At 44.0% G+C, this 19,390-nt stretch overlaps 1 protein-coding gene across 11 annotated transcripts in view; it reads right to left on the reverse strand.

Annotated features, from left to right (window-relative positions):
- Positions 1-19,390, reverse strand: part of FOXP1 (forkhead box P1) — a 383,611-nt gene that overhangs the window by 187,902 nt on the left and 176,319 nt on the right. The window contains exon 1 of one of the 11 annotated variants that reach the window (XM_039559320.1): positions 9,539-9,598. The exons of the other annotated variants lie outside the window; for them this stretch is intronic. The gene's annotated coding sequence lies outside the window, so the exon portion shown is untranslated. Of the gene's footprint in view, positions 1-9,538; positions 9,599-19,390 lie in introns of those variants that run through there. 11 annotated transcript variants of the gene reach the window in all.

Here is a 19,390-nt window from a genome sequence, read left to right on the forward strand (position 1 = left end):
CTCCAGGTGCAGTGCCACTCCACGGAGCATCTGCTGAACGGGGGCAAGGAGAGCTTCGACCCTGCAGGAGAAACACAAAAGCTCCTAGCATTTCTTAGGGTCCACATAATCTGAGGGGTACCAAGTGCCTCACAATGACCAGTTAAAATTAGGGCTTACAACAGCTCCAAAAGTAGACGAGCTGTTACTGCTGGAGCTTGTAGGGCACAGGGAGGCCAGAGCCCCCTTCCATGGCAGAGTTTAACACAGGGATGGGTGTAACGGGACCAAGTGTGCAGTGAAGCATTTACTGGTTCCAAACAACCCAGCTAGCGTGACTGGAAAAGACAAGGAGCTGGGATAAGGCACCCATGTCCCTTGCTGTGCCTCTGAGCCACTCGCCCACCCGCGGCAAGGGAACAGGATGAGGAAGCTATTTTCATCTCAAGTATCTGGAGCTTACAAACACCCGCTGAAAATGCAGTGCCTTATCAAAACAGGTGAGAGCCAATGCCAGCTGACATTCCCATTCCTCCAAAGAACTCAGCCACAAGATTGTTTTTTTAATTATTATTTTTGACCAGAGTATTTACATGTCTGACTCTAAATAGGCTTTGGCATTTCTGCAAGGGGACCAAATGCATGACCTCGCGGTCTTGAAGAGTGATGGGATCAGCCCAGATGCCCTTGCCTTTTTTCTGGAGAGGCCTCTTTAGCAAGGCAGGCAGACCCCCGGAAATGGGCTCAGCAGGGACAGGCCCTTACAAATACAGTGTATTTTCTCCAAGGAACCAGGAAGGAAGAAAATGGCTATGGCAAAAGGGCCGAGGAACAAGAGAAGTGCCCAGGCAAGACCTGGCGAGGGGAAGCGAGGGTGAGCCCAGCTTGCAGAAGGGTTTACGTTCCCTTTGAAGAGAAATATTCAGGCTGTCAGGTAAAACCGAGAATCTAACCCGTGGGAGGACAGAAGATGCTACCTTGAAGAATCTGACTATTACAGGATTAACAGCTACAATCCCTCCCTCTGAGGACACCAAATGCCAAAATCTGGCCTGAGGGTTTTAGGTGGTGAGGTTTGTCCAGGCGTGTCGGCAGGAACTCTACAACATACAGAGGAGAATACTGTCCAAACCTGTATTATCTAAACATAGGTGCCTTTAAAATACTAAATATTTCTTTTAGGGGATAAGAAAAAACACAGAGAAATACGAAGCCAAAATACACACATTTCTTTTGGGAGTAAAACGTGCCCCTCAAAACACTTGAATTCTTCTGTACAATGTATTTATACCATGTTTAAGAAACATTTGTCAAGCATATAAAAACCCCCAGAAGTTCACTGTCACACAGCTTAATTCCCTATATTCTGCCTACATGCACATATAGGGCCAGTTTGTTAGGGGGTGGAGGTGTGTAGCAAAGCACAATCTAGCGAGACATGACACCATAACGGTGAACAATAAAAGCAAGCGCAGCATATGTGCTGGACATTTGGTGAAAATAACCCAGCCACAGCTCCGACTTTGGTACATTTTCCTGTGTGGAAGTTGGTAATTCAGTTTCTGCTCTAACTCAGCTCAGCCAACAATTAAGTTCCTCACAACTCTCCCCTGATAATTATTTGGGAATTCCGAGATTCTAGGAAATGTAGCTTTACTTTTCAACACTCTTTTTATAGAGCCCAGTAAGCTGAAATCTGGGGGGTTTCTTATTTTCTTCTCTTCATGTTATGGTTTTTTCTTCACCTAGCAGCTAGGATTCTCCCTGGCTATAAGATCCAAAATGGTAGCAATAATTGTATTTCCTATTTTATTACTTGTAATTGCTCCTTTGATCAGAATCCTGTGCCATTTAACCACATTTATATGATCATCCAGCACATAGGTTCTAAATACAGAACAAATTATTTTCCAAGGGAAAACTACAGGAGCTGGGTTTCCCTTTACTGCACACACATGGAATCCCATACATTTGGCACCAATTTAGGTTATTATCATTTCATTCTTCCTTTTTATATTTGTTTCATAGTAAAAGCAATATTCATTCCTTAGTATTGCCTTCCCTCATCAAGCCTGTAGCACACCCACCCTGATTCAATCTTGCCTTTGCCAAAGGAGATACCAACAAACATGTGAAATATCCCACAGCTGAAGAGCTGCACTGTGGGTCCCTAAGGTTTGCCTATCATACACTGCAAGCATTACCCCAGTGTGAAGCCTAGGAAACTCTTCATGCACAGCCTTGCTGTTCCTCCCAAAGTCCAAGAGTTTGCAGAGACACAGGAGAGTCTCCCCAGCTGGCAGGCTGCCTCCAGGTCAGGCTCTCTCGCACAAGACCAGACTGGCTTTCCCATCTCGGACAGCTCTGGCCGTGCTACCAAGCACACAGCTGTTGGAGCCCTCCTTGCTTTTGGCTGCCCCTTGCACACTGTTACCCTGCAGCAGAGAAGCACAGGGCCAGAAGATACTGCTCTCTCCCCATGTAGGACAGAGGACCATTGCCTGGGGCTATATGGCTGTTAATAATGGTAAAACCCTGATAAACTTCAGAGAACTCAAACGGAGCTGCTTTTGATTTAGGCCACGCACCTGAAAGCAGATTTTTTTCTTTCATCTTCCTCAAAGTGATGGTCTTGGGAAACCACCTAAATAGCCCAGCTCAAGAATTTGCAGTTATCTGGAAAAAAGAACATGGTCTTTTGAAAGACCATCCTTAAAGTAAGTGTTTTATTTGGATGAAAAGCCAACATAAAGTCAAATTCAGCACAGCCAGAGCAGAAGACTTGTACCTAAAGCAGGCACATGTCACAGGGAAGAGCTGGTGACACACCAGGGTGTTCCTACCTACATTGCTACTGCCTATAGCCCCCACGTGGTATAGGGATAACAGGAGCAAGGGAGGGGGCTGAACCGTGTGCTTTATAGCAAATCCTTTCTCTAACATATTTGCTTGAGAGACTTCACTGTCCTGCTTGAAGCATGTTCGTTCTATGTGTTTCCATCACATTGCTTTGTCCATTCAGCCAGCTTAGACAGATATTCACATCCTCCAGTCACAGGAAAAACTGCTGCTGGAAGAGGGCTCACATTCTCCAGTCACAGGAAAAACTGCTGCTGGAAGAGGGTACATGCAGCCAGAAGAACTAAAGGCTTACAGATTAAAGAAACCCTAACAGCTACTTGGCTTTCACTAGCTTGTGTTCACTCAGGACCAGCAGCAACAGGCAGATTCACCTGGACTTCCAAAACACCCCCCTTTTCAGGATGCTCTCCAGGTGAGCCAGTCACCTGCCGTTGGGAACAGCTGTAGGAGGCTCCCTCGTGCAGGAAAAGCAAGCTGCTTCCCAAGCTCCTCATCACAGATACCTATGCACCATCTACAGCCACGATCAGATGTGTTTACAAATAAGAACAAAACTGACAAGTGTGGGAACAGGGAATCTTCACACTTTGAAACTTGAAGTCAAGTTGGTTCAGTCAAACATGGAAAAGGCAGCAGCTTTGGCACTTGGGGTAATTTCAGTGACAGAACTGTTCTCCTTAGCTACTGGTAAACACAACCACAGATTCCTAGAGCTTTTTCTCCAGATACTAATAGCAGATTTGATGCTGAAAAACATTACAGAGATAGAGATCAGAGGTCTATTTTTGTTTCTGTGTCTTGATGCCCATGACTTTGATGGGGTACGTATATTAACATATGATAAGTTACTCTTTAATCTGTTGTAGTTATAATTCTAGAGACAGGTTCAGTGGCTTTGCTCTCAACCACAAATATTTCTGTAAAGAAACACTCGTTTTGCTGGAAAAGGGTAAGAACAAAGCAGTTTGTAAACAAAGCTGGAAAAAGAGAAATCCATCTCCCACAAAGCTCAAAACTCCTTGAAATAACTTTCTGCAGAGAGCTACCATTACCTAGGGTGAAAAACTTCTTTAAACCCAGCAATCCGGAATTACACACAAATGCTCAAACAGGGCTGCACAGTACATCATCAGAACTGGTATAGCTTTTAATTTCCCACCTGATTGGGTTGAAAAGGTTCGTATGTTGGAAAGTGTGGCAGGAGAAACTTACTGAAAATTGCAATCCAGGATCAGATTAAAGAGGGAGGATGATAAAGGGAAAAGCTTCATAAATTAATTTCTTTATCCAGAATAAACTCAAAAGGTCCTGTGAGGGGAGGAAGGATATGTGTTTCATTAGGACAAAGAGAGTAGGAAAAACTATGCCTGAAACCTCTTTTGTGAAGACAACTTTTACAGCATGATTTCTTTAAGGGCAAGGTATTGAAATCATTTTGGAAGAAGTATTTTTACCTCCCAAGAAGATTAACACTGAAGTTCTGCAAAGCACACTGCAGCATCATTACATCCATAAAACACTAACAAGCACCAAAAGAGAGTCTCTCAGCCCAACTCACAGTCCGTCCTACTGGCACTGTCTGCTTGGGACAGAAATCCCTCCATGACCCAAGAGAGAGATGCTCAGCATACTCATTCCTACAGCAGCTGAAGACATGACACATCCTTTGCAGCCAATGACATTCTAAAGCAACACATACATTAACTTTATTAACTTTAGGGGGAAGACAAAGGGTTGAGCCAAAAGAGTACTGCTAAAATAGACAAAATCACAAACTCTTTTTCATGAGCTTTAAAGGCCAAATTTTTCCAACATTATTCTAGAGAATTTCAGACTTTACAGAGTTTCTGGGGAGAGTCTGCATCACCCTGTGCTGTGAGAAACCCCTTCTGTACCTGTGCCCTGGGTGGAGTCAGCTTGTACCCAATTTCATCAGCAACCTGAGCAGCTCTGGGCTCTAAGCACAAAGGGAGTAGCTGCTGGATTTTGTCTGGTGCACTCATGAATGAACCCCATGTCTACAATGTCAGAAAAGGCACTGGGGAGGCCTTTCCTTTTTGGGACATATTTTGCTTCAGAGCAGACCCCAGGATTTGACACTGCACATTGATGTAGTCCACCCTGGAGAAGTAGCTAGTAGATGTCACCTTCTTAGCTTTGGTGTTATGGGTGAAAAGCAAAGGCTCTGTGAAAGCCAAGACCCACACTCGGCTCCCTGTTCGTACACATCTCCTTGGATGGTCTTCCTCACACCAGCCATGAGAAGAAGATGTGTACAAGGAGAACTGAAATCCTACATGTCAGTGCAGTTGGTGGCTGGAGCGGTGGGCTTGTTGGGAGTGATTCCTGGAGTTTTGAACCAGAAACAGGGGGTACAGGTTGAACAGGGCAGTCAGACTGCCACCAGGCAGCACTTCGCCGCAGCACGGCCCCAGCCAGTGCTTGTGCATGGCCAGGCTACCGTGGAAGAGCTGCTGGAAAACAAGATGGCATATGAGAAATGCAGAACTGAAACCAAGTGTAGGTGACAGCTATAAAAACTGCAGTCCCATTAAATGCTGGACAGGCGTTGAGTGCGGACCCTCCCATCTGTTTGCTGCACACCCTGAAGGGGTGGAGGCCAGGGTGACGTGCATGCCTTGGAAATCAGCAGCTTTTACACTGTTCACCCAGGAAGTTATTAACTTGCATGTTTGTGGGCAACTGCACAAGCTATTTTTGGTCATGGGACCCTGTGTAAGGAAAGGATTGTGAGGTTTTAATAATGATCTTTAGTTAACTTGGTTACCCACACAACAATGGCTGTCTGAGAGGCCAACTGCTGCGAAAAATTTGAGACAGGCTTTACTTCCAGAGGTATTAAACCATGAAAATATCTAACCATAATAGTAAGCAGCTATAAAAAGAGCCCTGTTTATTTCACATGATTTCTTTGTACGCCACAGTGTTATGAGAATACTTCAGCTCAATGACAACATGGTAAATTGGAAAAGATTAACTATTGAAGTCAGCACTTACGCAGTTCATTTTTGTTTGGTGTTGGTGATTTTTCTCCTTTCAAAACCCAAGTTTTCACTAATATCAGCAGGTGCAACAACATTTTTTAAAATTTGAATTCGCAATTAACCTGATATTAAGGTCAACTAATGTAAGGGCCATGAAAGGAGAAACTGGCAAATAAATAGAAAAAAACCAAACTCACACAGACTTCAGTTCTGCATTGCTACATGTCACACAGGTAGATCTGGAGCCCACAAACCCAATATGAGAAATAATCTGGTATCTCACATCTCTATTATATTGCAAATTGTATCCAATAACTTTTCTGCAACAGTGGAGCATCACAGAATATCCTACAGAGAAGGTCAAATGTTGTACTATAGAGCTCTGATAGTGTCTTAGTTCATTCCTGAGAAATACCATGAGGCCTTACTGAAACCCTTTCACTATTAGGGTACACCAAGAGAAAGGGGGGAAAAATAAAGATTGCATTTGTTTCTGGGAAGACCCACATGGCTCCACGGAGAGGACACTTCCACCCTTGTTAATCCCAGCTTCTTAAAGCAACACTCAGTAAGATAATGAATCCTTTAAATGTTACATCTTGTGTCTTGCATTATTGTGGTGCAGCAACTCTCCACATCAAACAGTCATCAGCACTATTACAAAGTGGGCTTATAAGAGACTGGCTGAAAAGGCGCTGTGTGAAAAGAAGTGGAAAATTAAAGCTGAAGCAGTCGAAGAAAGGGCTTAATTTACTGGCATGTACAGTATGCAAATGAGATTACTCTCAGCTTAACTGCATCATTTATGTCCATAATAACGGCATCATCATTACAGGGCTCAAATTAAATTACACCATAATTAGCATATCAAAGTGATTGGTTAAAGTTTAAAACAAATACCCAATTTTGTTAATGAACAGCTGTAATTGTCATGTACACTTCAATGAAAACTCCCTAAACAAATATATGTTTTAGAACAGAGAAAGATTTTGAAGCAGACAGGTCTGTGGCAGAGGTAAATTGCCTAAAAAAGAATGACACAGACTATTCTATTAATGTTAATACATGCTCATCGTTTTCAGGTAATAAAACATTCTATCAAAACAAGCCTTCGCTTCGTATTTTTTGCCTCTCAACTCCACCACCACACTGGCAAGTGTCAGTGGGGAGAGGTGCTGGCCGTGCCCAGCCTGCCCCATGCACAGGACACACACCACACGGTCCCCACCCACACACCGAGGGAGGAAGAGGAGGAGGAGGAAGAAGAAGATGAGGACGTCTCGCTAACTCTACCCTGTAGACCAGGGCTGGAGTAAGCTGATGACATGATAACACATCAGGCAGCCTACAATTCAATTTACTCTAATCTAATCACATCTACGCAGCAGTTCCAGAGGTGGAACTGCACCAGAGAAGTTTTTGCTGTTCTCGTCTCATTAAAATAAATAGGGAGGTGGGACTGGAGGGTTTGTCACTGTCAGCCTGGCAGCCAGCAACACATTTCCAAAGATCCATCACTTCAAATGTACACAGCAAATACACAGTTAAAACACTCCTCAGGCAGAACGAGCTTTAACAGGGGAGCAGGTCTCTGTGGTAGAGCAGGTGAGCTCTACAGTGTTTGGGGACCAGGCCAAAGGAGCACGGTGTCACCTCACACACGGTAAAATAATCCCTCTACGTCCCCAAAAATGTTTACACTGGTACATATTTGCTTGCGTATTACCCAATATTATAGGAAGCAACATAGGGAAGTATATTTTGTGCTAAAATTGGGAATGCACTTTCAAATATACTTAACAAGGAAATTGAATGTCTTATTAAATCCGTATTATCAAAACACTGTTCAAAAATTTAAAGAAAGTAGCTTTTCATTTTATTCATCGAGGAATCCATTAAAGCCTAAGCTCTGAAGTAGTATGTAAATTATGTGCCTTTCAAGGTAGAGCTAGGGCAAATTCACTCCATCAACTAATGATGAACCTCATTATGTGCAGGGAGTATTCATAATGAGGAAACAAGCCACCCGCCATTCCATGTTCTAACATAAATCCCTGTAAAATGTGAATATCTCCACGTCTAATTAAAGGCTACTAATTCCTATCATCCCCTACAAGGCCCAAAAAGCAAAAACTAGAAATGTGTTTAAAAAGACACCCTTTGATTTTACAAAACACATCTATTTGTGTTTACCATTAGTGAGTTGCAATGTCTTTTTTTGAAGAAAAATCCATCCTAGTTTTATAGGATAAAAGTTTGGGGGTACAAAAGTTTATTTACATTATCTGACTTGGTCTTGTATTTTAAAAAGAGCTTCTGATTAGCACAGGTCAGCCTGCACAGCTAAAGAGAAAAATAAATAAAAGGCAGAGAAAAGAAATCTCCAGTAATATGTGAGAAATAATATTTTAGTGGGGGGGGAGGGGGGAAGGAAAAAAGAAAAAAAGAGAAGAACAGCTTTGCTATCCAGGTTTGCTCTCGAACTGAGACTTCCTAAAAAAAAATAAATCTAGAGATCCCCTAATAACTGGGGAAAGCAGGCAGCAGAGACAGGAAGAAGGAGAGCCAATTAAGCAACCAAGTACACAACAGGTATTTAAAAGATTTTTTGAATTATACTCAATTTAGGAAGAAGCTGCTTCCCTCCCAAAAATCCCCTAAGAATTAGGGATTGAAGACAACGCTGCTTAATGCAGGCTGGAAGAAAAGTGCTCTTCCACAGACTTACCTAGATTTGATATTTATACCTACATGCACAGTGTCCGCTCCTACGATCAAAACCACATTTCTTATTAAGTTACATAATACCCATCCTATGCATCGCCGTGAATTCATCTGCTCCTGCACTGAATTATGGATTTGCTCTCTGTACTTCCCGGCACAGAAGTGGACAGGTTTGCCGACTCCCCTGAACGGAAGACGCATCACTGTTTCTTTTTTACTGCTCTGTATTAATATTTTCCTACGTGTTCAAAACAAACCGAGAAGCACAGCAAAACCTGAGAGCGTCTCATTTTGGAGGAGACGAAAAGCATCCACTGAAGCTGAGCAACATATAGGCTTAAAAAAGAATTAAAAAAAGAAAAATGATGGCATAAAGGGCTGGTTTAAGCAATGTGATAACTCCTTGCAGGGCAGGGAAGCACTTGAACAGTTGTAGAAAAGGCTGTGGTACCTTCAGATTATGTCAACCGAAAAGTTGAAATCCTCGTGTAAAAATACCCCGCACGTTTCATCCCTAGAAAAGCTTATTTAGAATTCATAGAAATTCATAGCCGCTAAGAGGAATATGTGCTCATAAAATCACAAACGCAAAAAAAAAAAAAAAAAAGGGAGAAAACCCAATATTTAAAGGAATAAAATAGAGCACACAGATTAAAGTATTTCAGCAACGCAAATTTTCTAGAAATAGCTGGGCATTTTATAGGGGGAGGGAAAGGGGGGGGGGGGGGAATCCGGCTTCTTTAAGTTGCATAAAAATAAAACTACGCCGCGCCGCGCTGCTCCCCTGCCCACCCCGCGCTGTGCCGGTGGGGTGGCGGTGCTGGGCTTTTTCCCCCCCCCCCCCTTTTTTTTTTTTTTTTTCTTTTCCCCTCTCCCTTCTCCTTTTAGGTCAACCAGTCATGCACTGGGAAGACAACCCTCCAAAAATAACTTGTCCCTCCCCCGGAGCGCGGAGTTGAACAACCTACCTTTGTTCTGGCGCTGCAGATAAGAAGCGGCTCCGCGCCGGGAGCCGCCGCCGCGGCCGCGGCGCGGGGCGGCCCGGGGGCTCGGCCGGCGGCACCACCTGGCAGCGCTGCGCGGCCGCGGAGCGCTCCCGCCGCGCCCCGTCCGGCCCCGGCCGCGGGGGGATCCGCGGGAGCCGCCCCCCAGCCCCGCCGGGCACCGCGCAGGTTACACACGGCGGGGCCCGGGTGCCGGGAAGGAAGAGTTCGGCAGGATTTATTTGACACTTATTTTCCGGGCAGCCCTTTTGTGGAGTTGCGCCGTTTGTTTCTTATTGTCTGAGCAGCAGTTGGAAGCGTCTCCCCGAGGGGGCCCCTCAGCCCGGCTCGGCCGCTTTGACAGGGAGGTAACCATATTAGGATGTGTATGGCAAAGTAAACAATAACAGAGTTGCAATGAAATGGAATTTTTTTTCCTCCCCCCCCCCCCCCCCCGCTAATGGTGTTGGTGTCAGTCCTGTTTTTAGCCTTTCCCACCAGTTTTGTTTTCTGGCTTAAACAGCCCATCTCTTAGAAAATATATATATATTAAAAAAAAATAAAAATAACGAGGAGGGCAAAGGGGGATGAGGGGGAGAGGCAAGTGGTACCAGCGTCCGAATTGCTCACCGCGAGGCTGCTGGAAATGCTTTGGGTTGCAGTGGGCAAAGGGGGGGGGGAGCACTTTTAATATCCAAATAAAGACATGCCAGTTTAATAATTGGGGCAAAAAAATACAGTAACGCTTGCATGCATTGCCAAGACCCACAGCAGAACAAGGGGGTTAGTGGAGACAGGAAGGACAGACACTAAAACTGCAATTTTGAAAGCAGGGGTCAAGTAGATTAGAAAAGTCCAGTCTTGTTTTGCACAATCGTAGCGAACTGGTGGGATGAGCTAAGTTGTGCAAACCCCTGCAAGTCTGCTGGCTTTAAAGCTTTGAAATTGCTGCTTTTACAGGACAAAGCACTTTAAGCAAATTGTAAAATGCAGGTGTCAAGTTAGTCGGTTTAATCAGAAACAGAACTCAGAGCAGCCGCCATGCAAAGAGTCCCCTACCAGCACAGTCAAGAGAAAAGTTCTGAAGCAAGAAAACACTGTAAATCAAACAATATTATTTTAGTGCCTGAATTCCACGTCCTAAGCAAACCACCAAGAACAACAAGTGTAGCATCTCCTTGCACCGAGGGATGAGGCAGCCGCTGGCGAGTGCTGCATGCTGAGGCTCAGCACTACAGCCAGCCTGCAAGGGGATCACAGCTAGAAGATAAAACAAGTTTACACGTCTGGGTGACGGCAGATGGGGGCAGCTCTCTGGTGCAACAGTCCAACACGAGCTGTTGAGCTGTTCGCACCACCAGTGAGCATCCTCCGTCGAGCAACAGCCGGCAACATGGAGTGCGCCTCTGGGAAGGGCTGACAGTGGATGCTCTGCCCGTACCAGGCACCACTGTGATAAGATACAGCACGAGGAGAGGTTGAAGGTAGATAGGCAAACAAAGTTGCTATGAGATCACATACTTAATTTAGAACAAAGGCAATGTTTCTCTGACAAATACGATGCACACTTACCCTGCCAAGTTCGCTTGTATTCGGCTAATCCGCAGCAATCAGAACATCAGTGTTGACATCTAATGGTACCTACAAGCATCTCTCTGCCTTTCCACATGGTGTAACCCTGCTCCGTTAACATGCTTTAAATTTTTCAACCATCTTGTTTAACCTAAACATCTATGAAATTACACAGAGCGTTACTCATCCGTGCTGCTTGTGCGACCCCCCCAACAAAAATAAAAAGTTAACATGCTGATATCAAAATCAATAAATCACACGACCAAGTAGCAGTTCAAAAGTTCAAAGACATGATGGCCAGTTCACTACGTCGCAGCACTCAACCAATAATAACTTGACTCCATCACTCCTCATAGTATAGACAATTTCATGGCATCATTTTCATTAGCCTGTCTCACTGAAAATTGCTAGCTATTTATGTATACGCTAAAATAAATTAGCCATTTCATCGAGCACTGTGATTCTTATAAAATACATTAACACAATACTCAATTTTCCAGTTGGAGTAAATAAATAAATCAATAAATTCAATACAGAGTAATTTTTTTTTTTTCTATTGTGGAGCTTCAGCTCTCAGCATAAGTGTTTTTATTGGGTTTATTTGTTTCAATAAAAATTGAAATGGGCCAGTGATCTTAGCAGTAAGATCTGGGGGAAAAAAACCAACCCAGCTCTATCTAATATTAAGAGAGTATGCTGTGCAGTTCAGCCAACTGATAATACATAATTTTTGGTCAAAAATCATTTTCATTACAGTTATTAAACCACCACTCAATTTTGAAGGGTTCTTCTCTCGCCTCATGCATTCTCCAGCCCAGCAAGAAGCCCCTGGACTCCCTTGGAGAGGGTTCTGATCCTGCCCAGCCCATCCTCCTGGGCTGGGGGCAACCCCATACCACCTTGGAGCTTCCATGGAGAAAACTGGCATGGAAAAGTTACCAGCACTCATGTTCAGTATTTTTAAGCACTCACAGAGTATAAGATTAAGCATGACCTTTGATATCAAGGGTAAGGCACAACAGGAGGATGAGGAAACGTGGGAGAAGAGTTCATGGACACCCCAAGAACTTGATCCTTGAAGGGGACCGCTGTGTCTGGCCCTTTAGGGCTGTGTTGCCCTGTAAGCCATGGCCAGTAGATCGCAGGCTGTTGGGTGATGACATCCCTACAGTGCAACTCAGGGCATCCTTTGGGGACCTCATTTGTCGCTTACAATGTCTCATGCTCTAGAGAGATGCAATCAAGGAGTGCTTCCCCCTGCCTTGGGCCAAATGCTCATCACATCAGGGGCTGGGCAACGGGATGATTCAGAATTTGGCCCTGCAAAACGCTCACACATAGACAAGAACCTGGACTGTCTTGGTCCTCCTGCTACTGTAACCTCAGGGCAAAGGAGGAGACCCACCAAGCCCCCCAGCAGTCTCCTCATCCTGTAACACAGCACTTCTCTGCAAGTCTAACACTTCCAGTACAAACCACAGGCTCCACCTGCTCAGCAGTGAGGACAAGAACCTATAAGAAACCAAAACCAAATAAAATATACCCCTTGTGACATGAATCAAGTCTTAGCAGTGAAAAAACCAAATGCATTAACTAACCCCATTTAAGCCTATAATGGTTCAACAGAATTCCTTTAGAAATGCTGGATATGAATAGCACACTTTGCAAACTGCTTGGTGCTAACAGGAGGGTACTTTTTGTTCATATTCACTCTTTAACCTAATCAGAAGAAAAGTAAATATCAGGTCCCAATTTTAATGACTGACTATAAATAAAAGCTTTTATGCAAAATGAATGGTTTACAAAGATAACGATTTTAAGGATGAGGTCACTAGTGACCTACTGAACTACATGGCACATGTCAGACAGACGTCTGTTTCTTAAATTACAGTAATAAATTAGTAGCCACAGAATCTGTTCTGTTAAGAAAACGTGAAGCTTTCCTATTCAGATAAAAGTTTAACAAATGTTTCAGTTTAGGTTAATGAGTTATGGTTACTATTGATGGGGGGGACCAACGCAGGCCCAGCTTCATCTCTCTCCTCTTCCTCCAACCCCTGTGCAGTATTACTTCACCCCAACAGGATCCAAGACTCTAACACACATGGAACACTTTCCTCTAACTTTACAATGATTAAACTATTCGTATTTTAAAGTATGATACTTGCATACTTGCACAGGTGTGACCACTAACACCACCCAACATACCATGTCCCATCCCAGTTACCTTGTTTTTGGTGAATTTAACAAATTTTAGCCATTTGCACTGAACTCTGCTTTTGCTGAGTGTTCTGCCACAGTCCGAATTCTGGTTAAAAAAAATGAATCCAAAACTCCTGAGGGAACTCAAGAAAATAAGGAACATCACTGATCTACCACGGTGAGCAACCCAGAGCACCACTTCTCTGAGAAGTCACCAAGCTCCCACGTGCTGGAGCACAGACACGAAAACAGGCAGGTAAAAGACTTCAGTGGGAGGCAGGTGGATGGCACCATTCCCCACCTACAGCCTTGTCCTCTTCCTCTCTGCCCCCCAGCTGGCAGGCAGGGGTACAGGAAGCCACCTGATTTGAATAGAGAGGAGACATGGCCAGCTCAGGAAGCAGGAAAACACGCAGACAGGGACAAGAAAGCCAGAGAAATGAACCATGACTGCCTGAGCATGTCACCTATCTCATACTGAGGGTTGCTTACATTTTACAGGGAACTACAGAGTTTAGTTCTGTTTGGAGCATTTTTGGAGACCTGTAGCTTGGCCAATCCGAGATCAAGATGTGCAGATATCCAAAGCAAAATGCTGGACTTCAGTGTGGCCTCCCTCTCCACTTCCACATTTTAGCCTAAAACATGGAAAATCCTAAGGCTGCCTGGCTAACTGGCATTTTGTGTTCTCACTCAGCCAAGCAACATCTATTTCACTAATCCTTTTCTGAGAAACAGCTGCCAAGGCCTCCGTGGAAAGTTCTGGATATAGAAAACTTCAGCCCAACTGGATTGGTTTTTAGTCATATTGTGAATGCAGGGCTTTTCTGTGGGAGGTGTGGGTCTCTACTCTAGAAATGTTTTGCTTTTTAATAGGAACAACATCGGCCACTTCTTTGTGCCAGCAAAGAAAGTAGAAATTACTTTTTTTTCTAATACTATTTTGCTGGTTTCCCATGAAACATAAACTTTGTTTTCTCACCTATCATCCCATGCACAGCACTGGTAAAAAAGCTTTATGCAAAAAAATCCCCAATATGCAACACAACTCTGTAATGAGCCCCATACAGGAGAGGGTAATTCACTGCCAGGGCTTTCCAAACCTGACTAATGGGTCCATGGCCTTCAGCAAACAAAGGCACATTGCGTTTTTCTCCTTTCAAACCCCAAAAATTGACTCTCCTGCTGTTGCCTCAGAGGGGAGGGGAGGGGAGGGAAGGGAAGGGAAAAAGGGAAGGGAAGGCAAAAGGGGAGGGAAGGGAAGGCAAAAGGGGAGGGAGGGGAGGGGAGGGAAAAGGAAGGGAAAGGGAAGGGAAAAGGGGAAGGGAAAAGGAAGGGAAGGAAAAGGGGAAGGGAAAAGGAAGGGAAGGGAAAAGGGGAAGGGAAAAGGGGAAGGGAAGGCAAAAGGGGAAGGCGAAAGGAAGGGAAGGGGATGGAAAAGGAGAAGGGAAGGGGAAGGAAAAGGAGAAAGGAAGGGGATGGAAAAGGAAACGGAAAAGGAAACGGAAAAGGAAACGGAAAAGGAAAAGGCCCTAGTGCTGCCAGGCCGTGTGGAGACTCTCTGCTCCAATGCTCACAAAGATTTCTCGCTGGGTAGAGCTCGGAGGAGCCTGAGCTTATGATAAGCAACGGCATACTTAACAGTTACATGTTACCGTTCATGATAATGCAATATTTCATTTGGGTGATTTAGAAGTCCCTCTTGACCAACTTACAGTGAGACACCAAACGCTTCATCAATCACAACCATTTTTATTCACAATCCAGTGCAAAAACTACAGGGAGAGTTGAATTTCCAGCAACTCATTGGGGAGGGGATTGCTACTAGCTCTGAAAATCCTCCTATCTCACCAATTTTTATGTTAGATTCAAATATATTTTCTTTCTAAGCAGCATTCCATTTTCCTGCCTCTCTCTGCTGCGTTTCTTATCGTGGCAGGGTGAAAGAGTATCCAATTTAATATCTGTTTTGCAGGACAGGAGATTTTTTCATATCTTATGCACTAAGGAAAGCTGCAGGGGATGGCTTAGCAGGCTGAGCATCACGTTTTAAATACCTAGACTCCCTGGAACCACAGATCCCATCAGGTCGACTGAGCCCTTCATGTTTCTGGGGTAGATAAATTAAGTGTCATGCTGTTTACTTTGTCGGGATCTGTTCGATGAGGCCTCTGCAGTAAAGGTCCTGTCTGTTCTGCATGGAGCTGAAGGTTCGTCTCACGGTTAAGACACAGCACCAGGTGCCACCTTGATCTCACTAACTCTAATGGCAATTCTGCCATTTCTGTTAAGAGAGACAATCCAGGGATCTGCTCCCAAAACTTGCTGTAACATTACAGGATGACTGAAAATTATTCAACAGCTTATCGGCCTCGGTTTTGGTGACTGTTAAACGGGAAAAAAATACATCTACACCTCCCAGATGTTTAATTCATAAGTTATACAAAACTGTCAGATCTATGGATGGCAGAAGAGAGATATTCATCATTTTTACAGCCTGATTTCTGTGGTTGGAGGTAACCCTATGTTTCTGCAAAGTCATACCCTCTTCCCACTCCTCTGCACCACACGGAAGCAGTGGCTGAGCCCATCGACATTAACGGCTCACAACAGAAGCCTTGTAGAAATAAATCACTGGAGAGGAGTAGTACAAAATAATCAGGAAAGACAAAATGTTAATAATGAGAAGAATCACAAAATTCACAATTCTGATGGCCAGTTGTGTAGAAATACACATCCATCCTCACAAACACAAAAACCTCCTTAAACCCAGACACCTAAGAGAGGTCCCTCTATCTCCAGAAGGTCTGATTCATGGAGAATACTCAGTGTTGAAGAAAACAGGATGCTTTGAGAAGGGCAGCTGTAAATATGCACTTGGAACCTGTTCCTGGCCTTACTCTTAGCTTTGCAGCTGCCATTATTTTACTGGATTTAGCTACATAGAAGATTCTGGGAAAGGTGGGTGAAGGGAAATAAAATATAACGATAGAAAAAAAAATAGTTCTTCATAATTATTTCCCTTTTAAGTAGAAATTAAGCAGAAAAAATATCTCCTTTTACACTGGTTAGGAAAAGGACTGTCTTTTGATTTGTTTCCACAACAGCTGACAGTACACATTCCCTGCTTAGGGTACCAGAAATAATCATTATCACTCCTAAAATGTGTGTTACGATGACGTACCAGAGGTTAAATGTGGCTGTTGGCTGTACTGGCTGCAATTCCTTCTCAGGTGGCTTAGCACAACTCCCACATTTTTCTTCCCAAACTACCCAAGAACCTGCTGGAGCTCCAGCCTACAGACATTACTGGGATTAAGTAAAAGAGATAGGAAAGACTTAGCTCTATTTACACATAGCTACATTCAAACTGTTTTTTAATGGAGTTTGGCTACCAGAGGACATGGTATCAAACTGATTTTTGAAAACATATCTTGAATCTCAGACATCCAATGTTGCAAAGATACTATTTGTATTGGAGAGGGTAAAACTCCATCAAGGAAAGGAACCAGACAACACTGGGTCAGGCCTGTTTTTACCGCTGTGTTTGGTACATCTGTTTTTAGAGGCAGGGCAAAGATCCCTAGAAATGGTGCTCAAGATATTCCCTGTCAAACTAAACCAAACCAAACCAAACCAAACCAAACCAAACCACATCCAACCCAACCAGCAGAAACTGCTACAAAGAACAAGGACTTTGACCCAAATCCATCTTTTGATCCTGGAATCTCTGTGTCCATAAGTTTTCACTGCCTTGATTAAGGATGTGCAGGTCTGCCCTACATACTCCAGCTCTGGCAGGAGACAGAGCTAAAGAAGAAAAAATAAGGCAGGTCAGGAGATGGCTGTGTAGTAAAACTAAACCAATTCATCTTTTCCTCCAAAACTGCTTTGAAATAATTATTACAGCACCTCATTAGCTTGAACTTTAAGTTGGACAAGAACATAAACTCCTGACCACAGTCCTGTGCCCAACAAAGCCCTTGCTAGGTGGCTGGCTGGCAGGTGTGGCTCCAGACTCACAGAGCATCATAAAATCCTTAAGGAAAAGGGGTAGGAACAAGAAGATGGAGGTGCACCGCTCTCCCACACACTCGTCTCTTGGCCCCAGGGACACAGAGTCAGCCTTTGGAGCTCAGCCCTTCCATCTTCCTCGTCTCACTCTAACGAGATTCCCTCCGTATTCCCATCCGCCCTCTTTGTGCTCTTTGCTGAGCAGCACACAACCGGCCCAAAGAGGTGCCGGCTGCCCGAGGCACTGGCAGCTCTTTTATCAAATAGGCAAATCCTTCATGTCCAGCATGTCCCCGAATGCACTGAACCGCGTCCGGAGAGCCTGGCTACAGGTCCCAGCTCAGGGAGTGAAGCAGAAAAGATAATCATCGGCCTTGACTCCAAGCTCCTGTTTCAGTGCTTCAAGTCACTAGTGGTCAGCAAGGAGACTTTGGACGTGCTGGTGTGCTCGAATGGAAAAAGCTGGAATGAAAAGCAGGAGTCAGGGCTGTGCCTCCTGCTATCCCGAGGGTGAGCCAGGGTGCTCTCCCTGGCAGTGGGCTCCCAACAGGGCTCTTTGATGGCTGGTCACACCTGCTACTGCAAATCAACAAGCAAACCAAAGTGAAAAATGGAAAGGACAAGGTGAATTGTAGATGAAAGTGAAATATCCCCTCTATCAGCTTTGAGGGGTAAAGGATGAAACAAGATGAAACTGGTCTTGGTTAAAGCTATAAAAAGAATCGCAGGGAGAGAGCACTTACAGAGAAATGTATTTTCATGTAAACTTTTATGCACCCATCCCTTGTAGCTGGACATCAGGGAAGATGTTAATAAACATCATGGGGGGAGAAAAACACAGTAAAAAAAGAAAATCAGACTACAAACCCATCTTTTCCAAGATGTTCAAAATAGCTTTGCAGCTATATACTGCGGGGAGCCGGGCACACTCAGATACAAGTTTGCATCTTAAACGTAAGCGCACATACATACAAACAAGGTTTTGCAGATATTTGTTAGCTGTACTACAAGATTTTCCAGGGCTGGTGCTGCAGCTTATGTTACCGTGCTTTTATATAGCTGCAGATCAGCCCCCTAAGAAGCAGCCTTGGAGAGAAGCTGAAATAGTGACAGTTTGTGTTGCTGGGGATATTTCTGAGACACAGTTGCTGTTTACTGTGTTTCTATTTCCAATCAAGCTGCAAAGTCCACCCGTAAAACATGAGGAGGCATTTCTTTGGGTGTGGGACAGTGCAACACGCACACAAGGAAGAGCAGCTCTTCAGCTGCTCCACCAAAATACTCTTAAGCCCTATCAGCAGCAGAGCATTTGGCCCATGAAGAAGAAAACTATAGCCGAAGTCGCCGGTTACAAAGCTTCTCTCAGTATATATTTATGCACAAAGCTCAAATAATTTAATACCATGCCTCACTAATCATGTGAATGCACAATTCTTGCAGGGGCAAATGGTTCTTTTATCTCGTGCACCTCTTGCTCTTGGCTGGAAAAAGTGCCTCAGAATCTTACTGGCATTTTTAAAGGTGGCACCTACCTATCTGTGGCATATATAATCCAATGTGATTCACTGTAGGCTCCCCAGGACAGATTAACCTACCCTACAAGGAGTCAAAAACCAGTCCTAATGATGGCAAATCACAGCACATAGCCAACTGGACAACTTCCTTCCACTTCAGAGGGAAATTAAGGGATACACTCTGGAGTATGTTCTCCTTGTTACACTCTTGTTACCCTGTTAATGCTAATGATTGTACATAGTGTAAGAAAAAATGCTACCAACACCTAAAACAAAGGAAGATTGGTCAAGAATATGCAAAAGCATATGCAAAGGGATCTAAAGAGCATTTCAACATAACACAGTTTTCTTCCTTATTCCCTTCTTTCCTTAAAAGCAAGAGGCGTGCAGGGTTGCAAAAACATGTAATTTGCCAGAAAATGCACAAACTACAGCTCATGAAAAATAGTGAAATGGAGACCCAAAATTTGAGGCCAGTACAAGATCATAATATGAACTGGAGATCAGAAAACTGGCTCCTAAAGTAAGAAAGAAA

This window comes from Corvus cornix, chromosome 12 (assembly GCF_000738735.6).
Source record: "Corvus cornix cornix isolate S_Up_H32 chromosome 12, ASM73873v5, whole genome shotgun sequence".
In the NCBI taxonomy this organism is placed as follows: domain Eukaryota; kingdom Metazoa; phylum Chordata; class Aves; order Passeriformes; family Corvidae; genus Corvus; species Corvus cornix.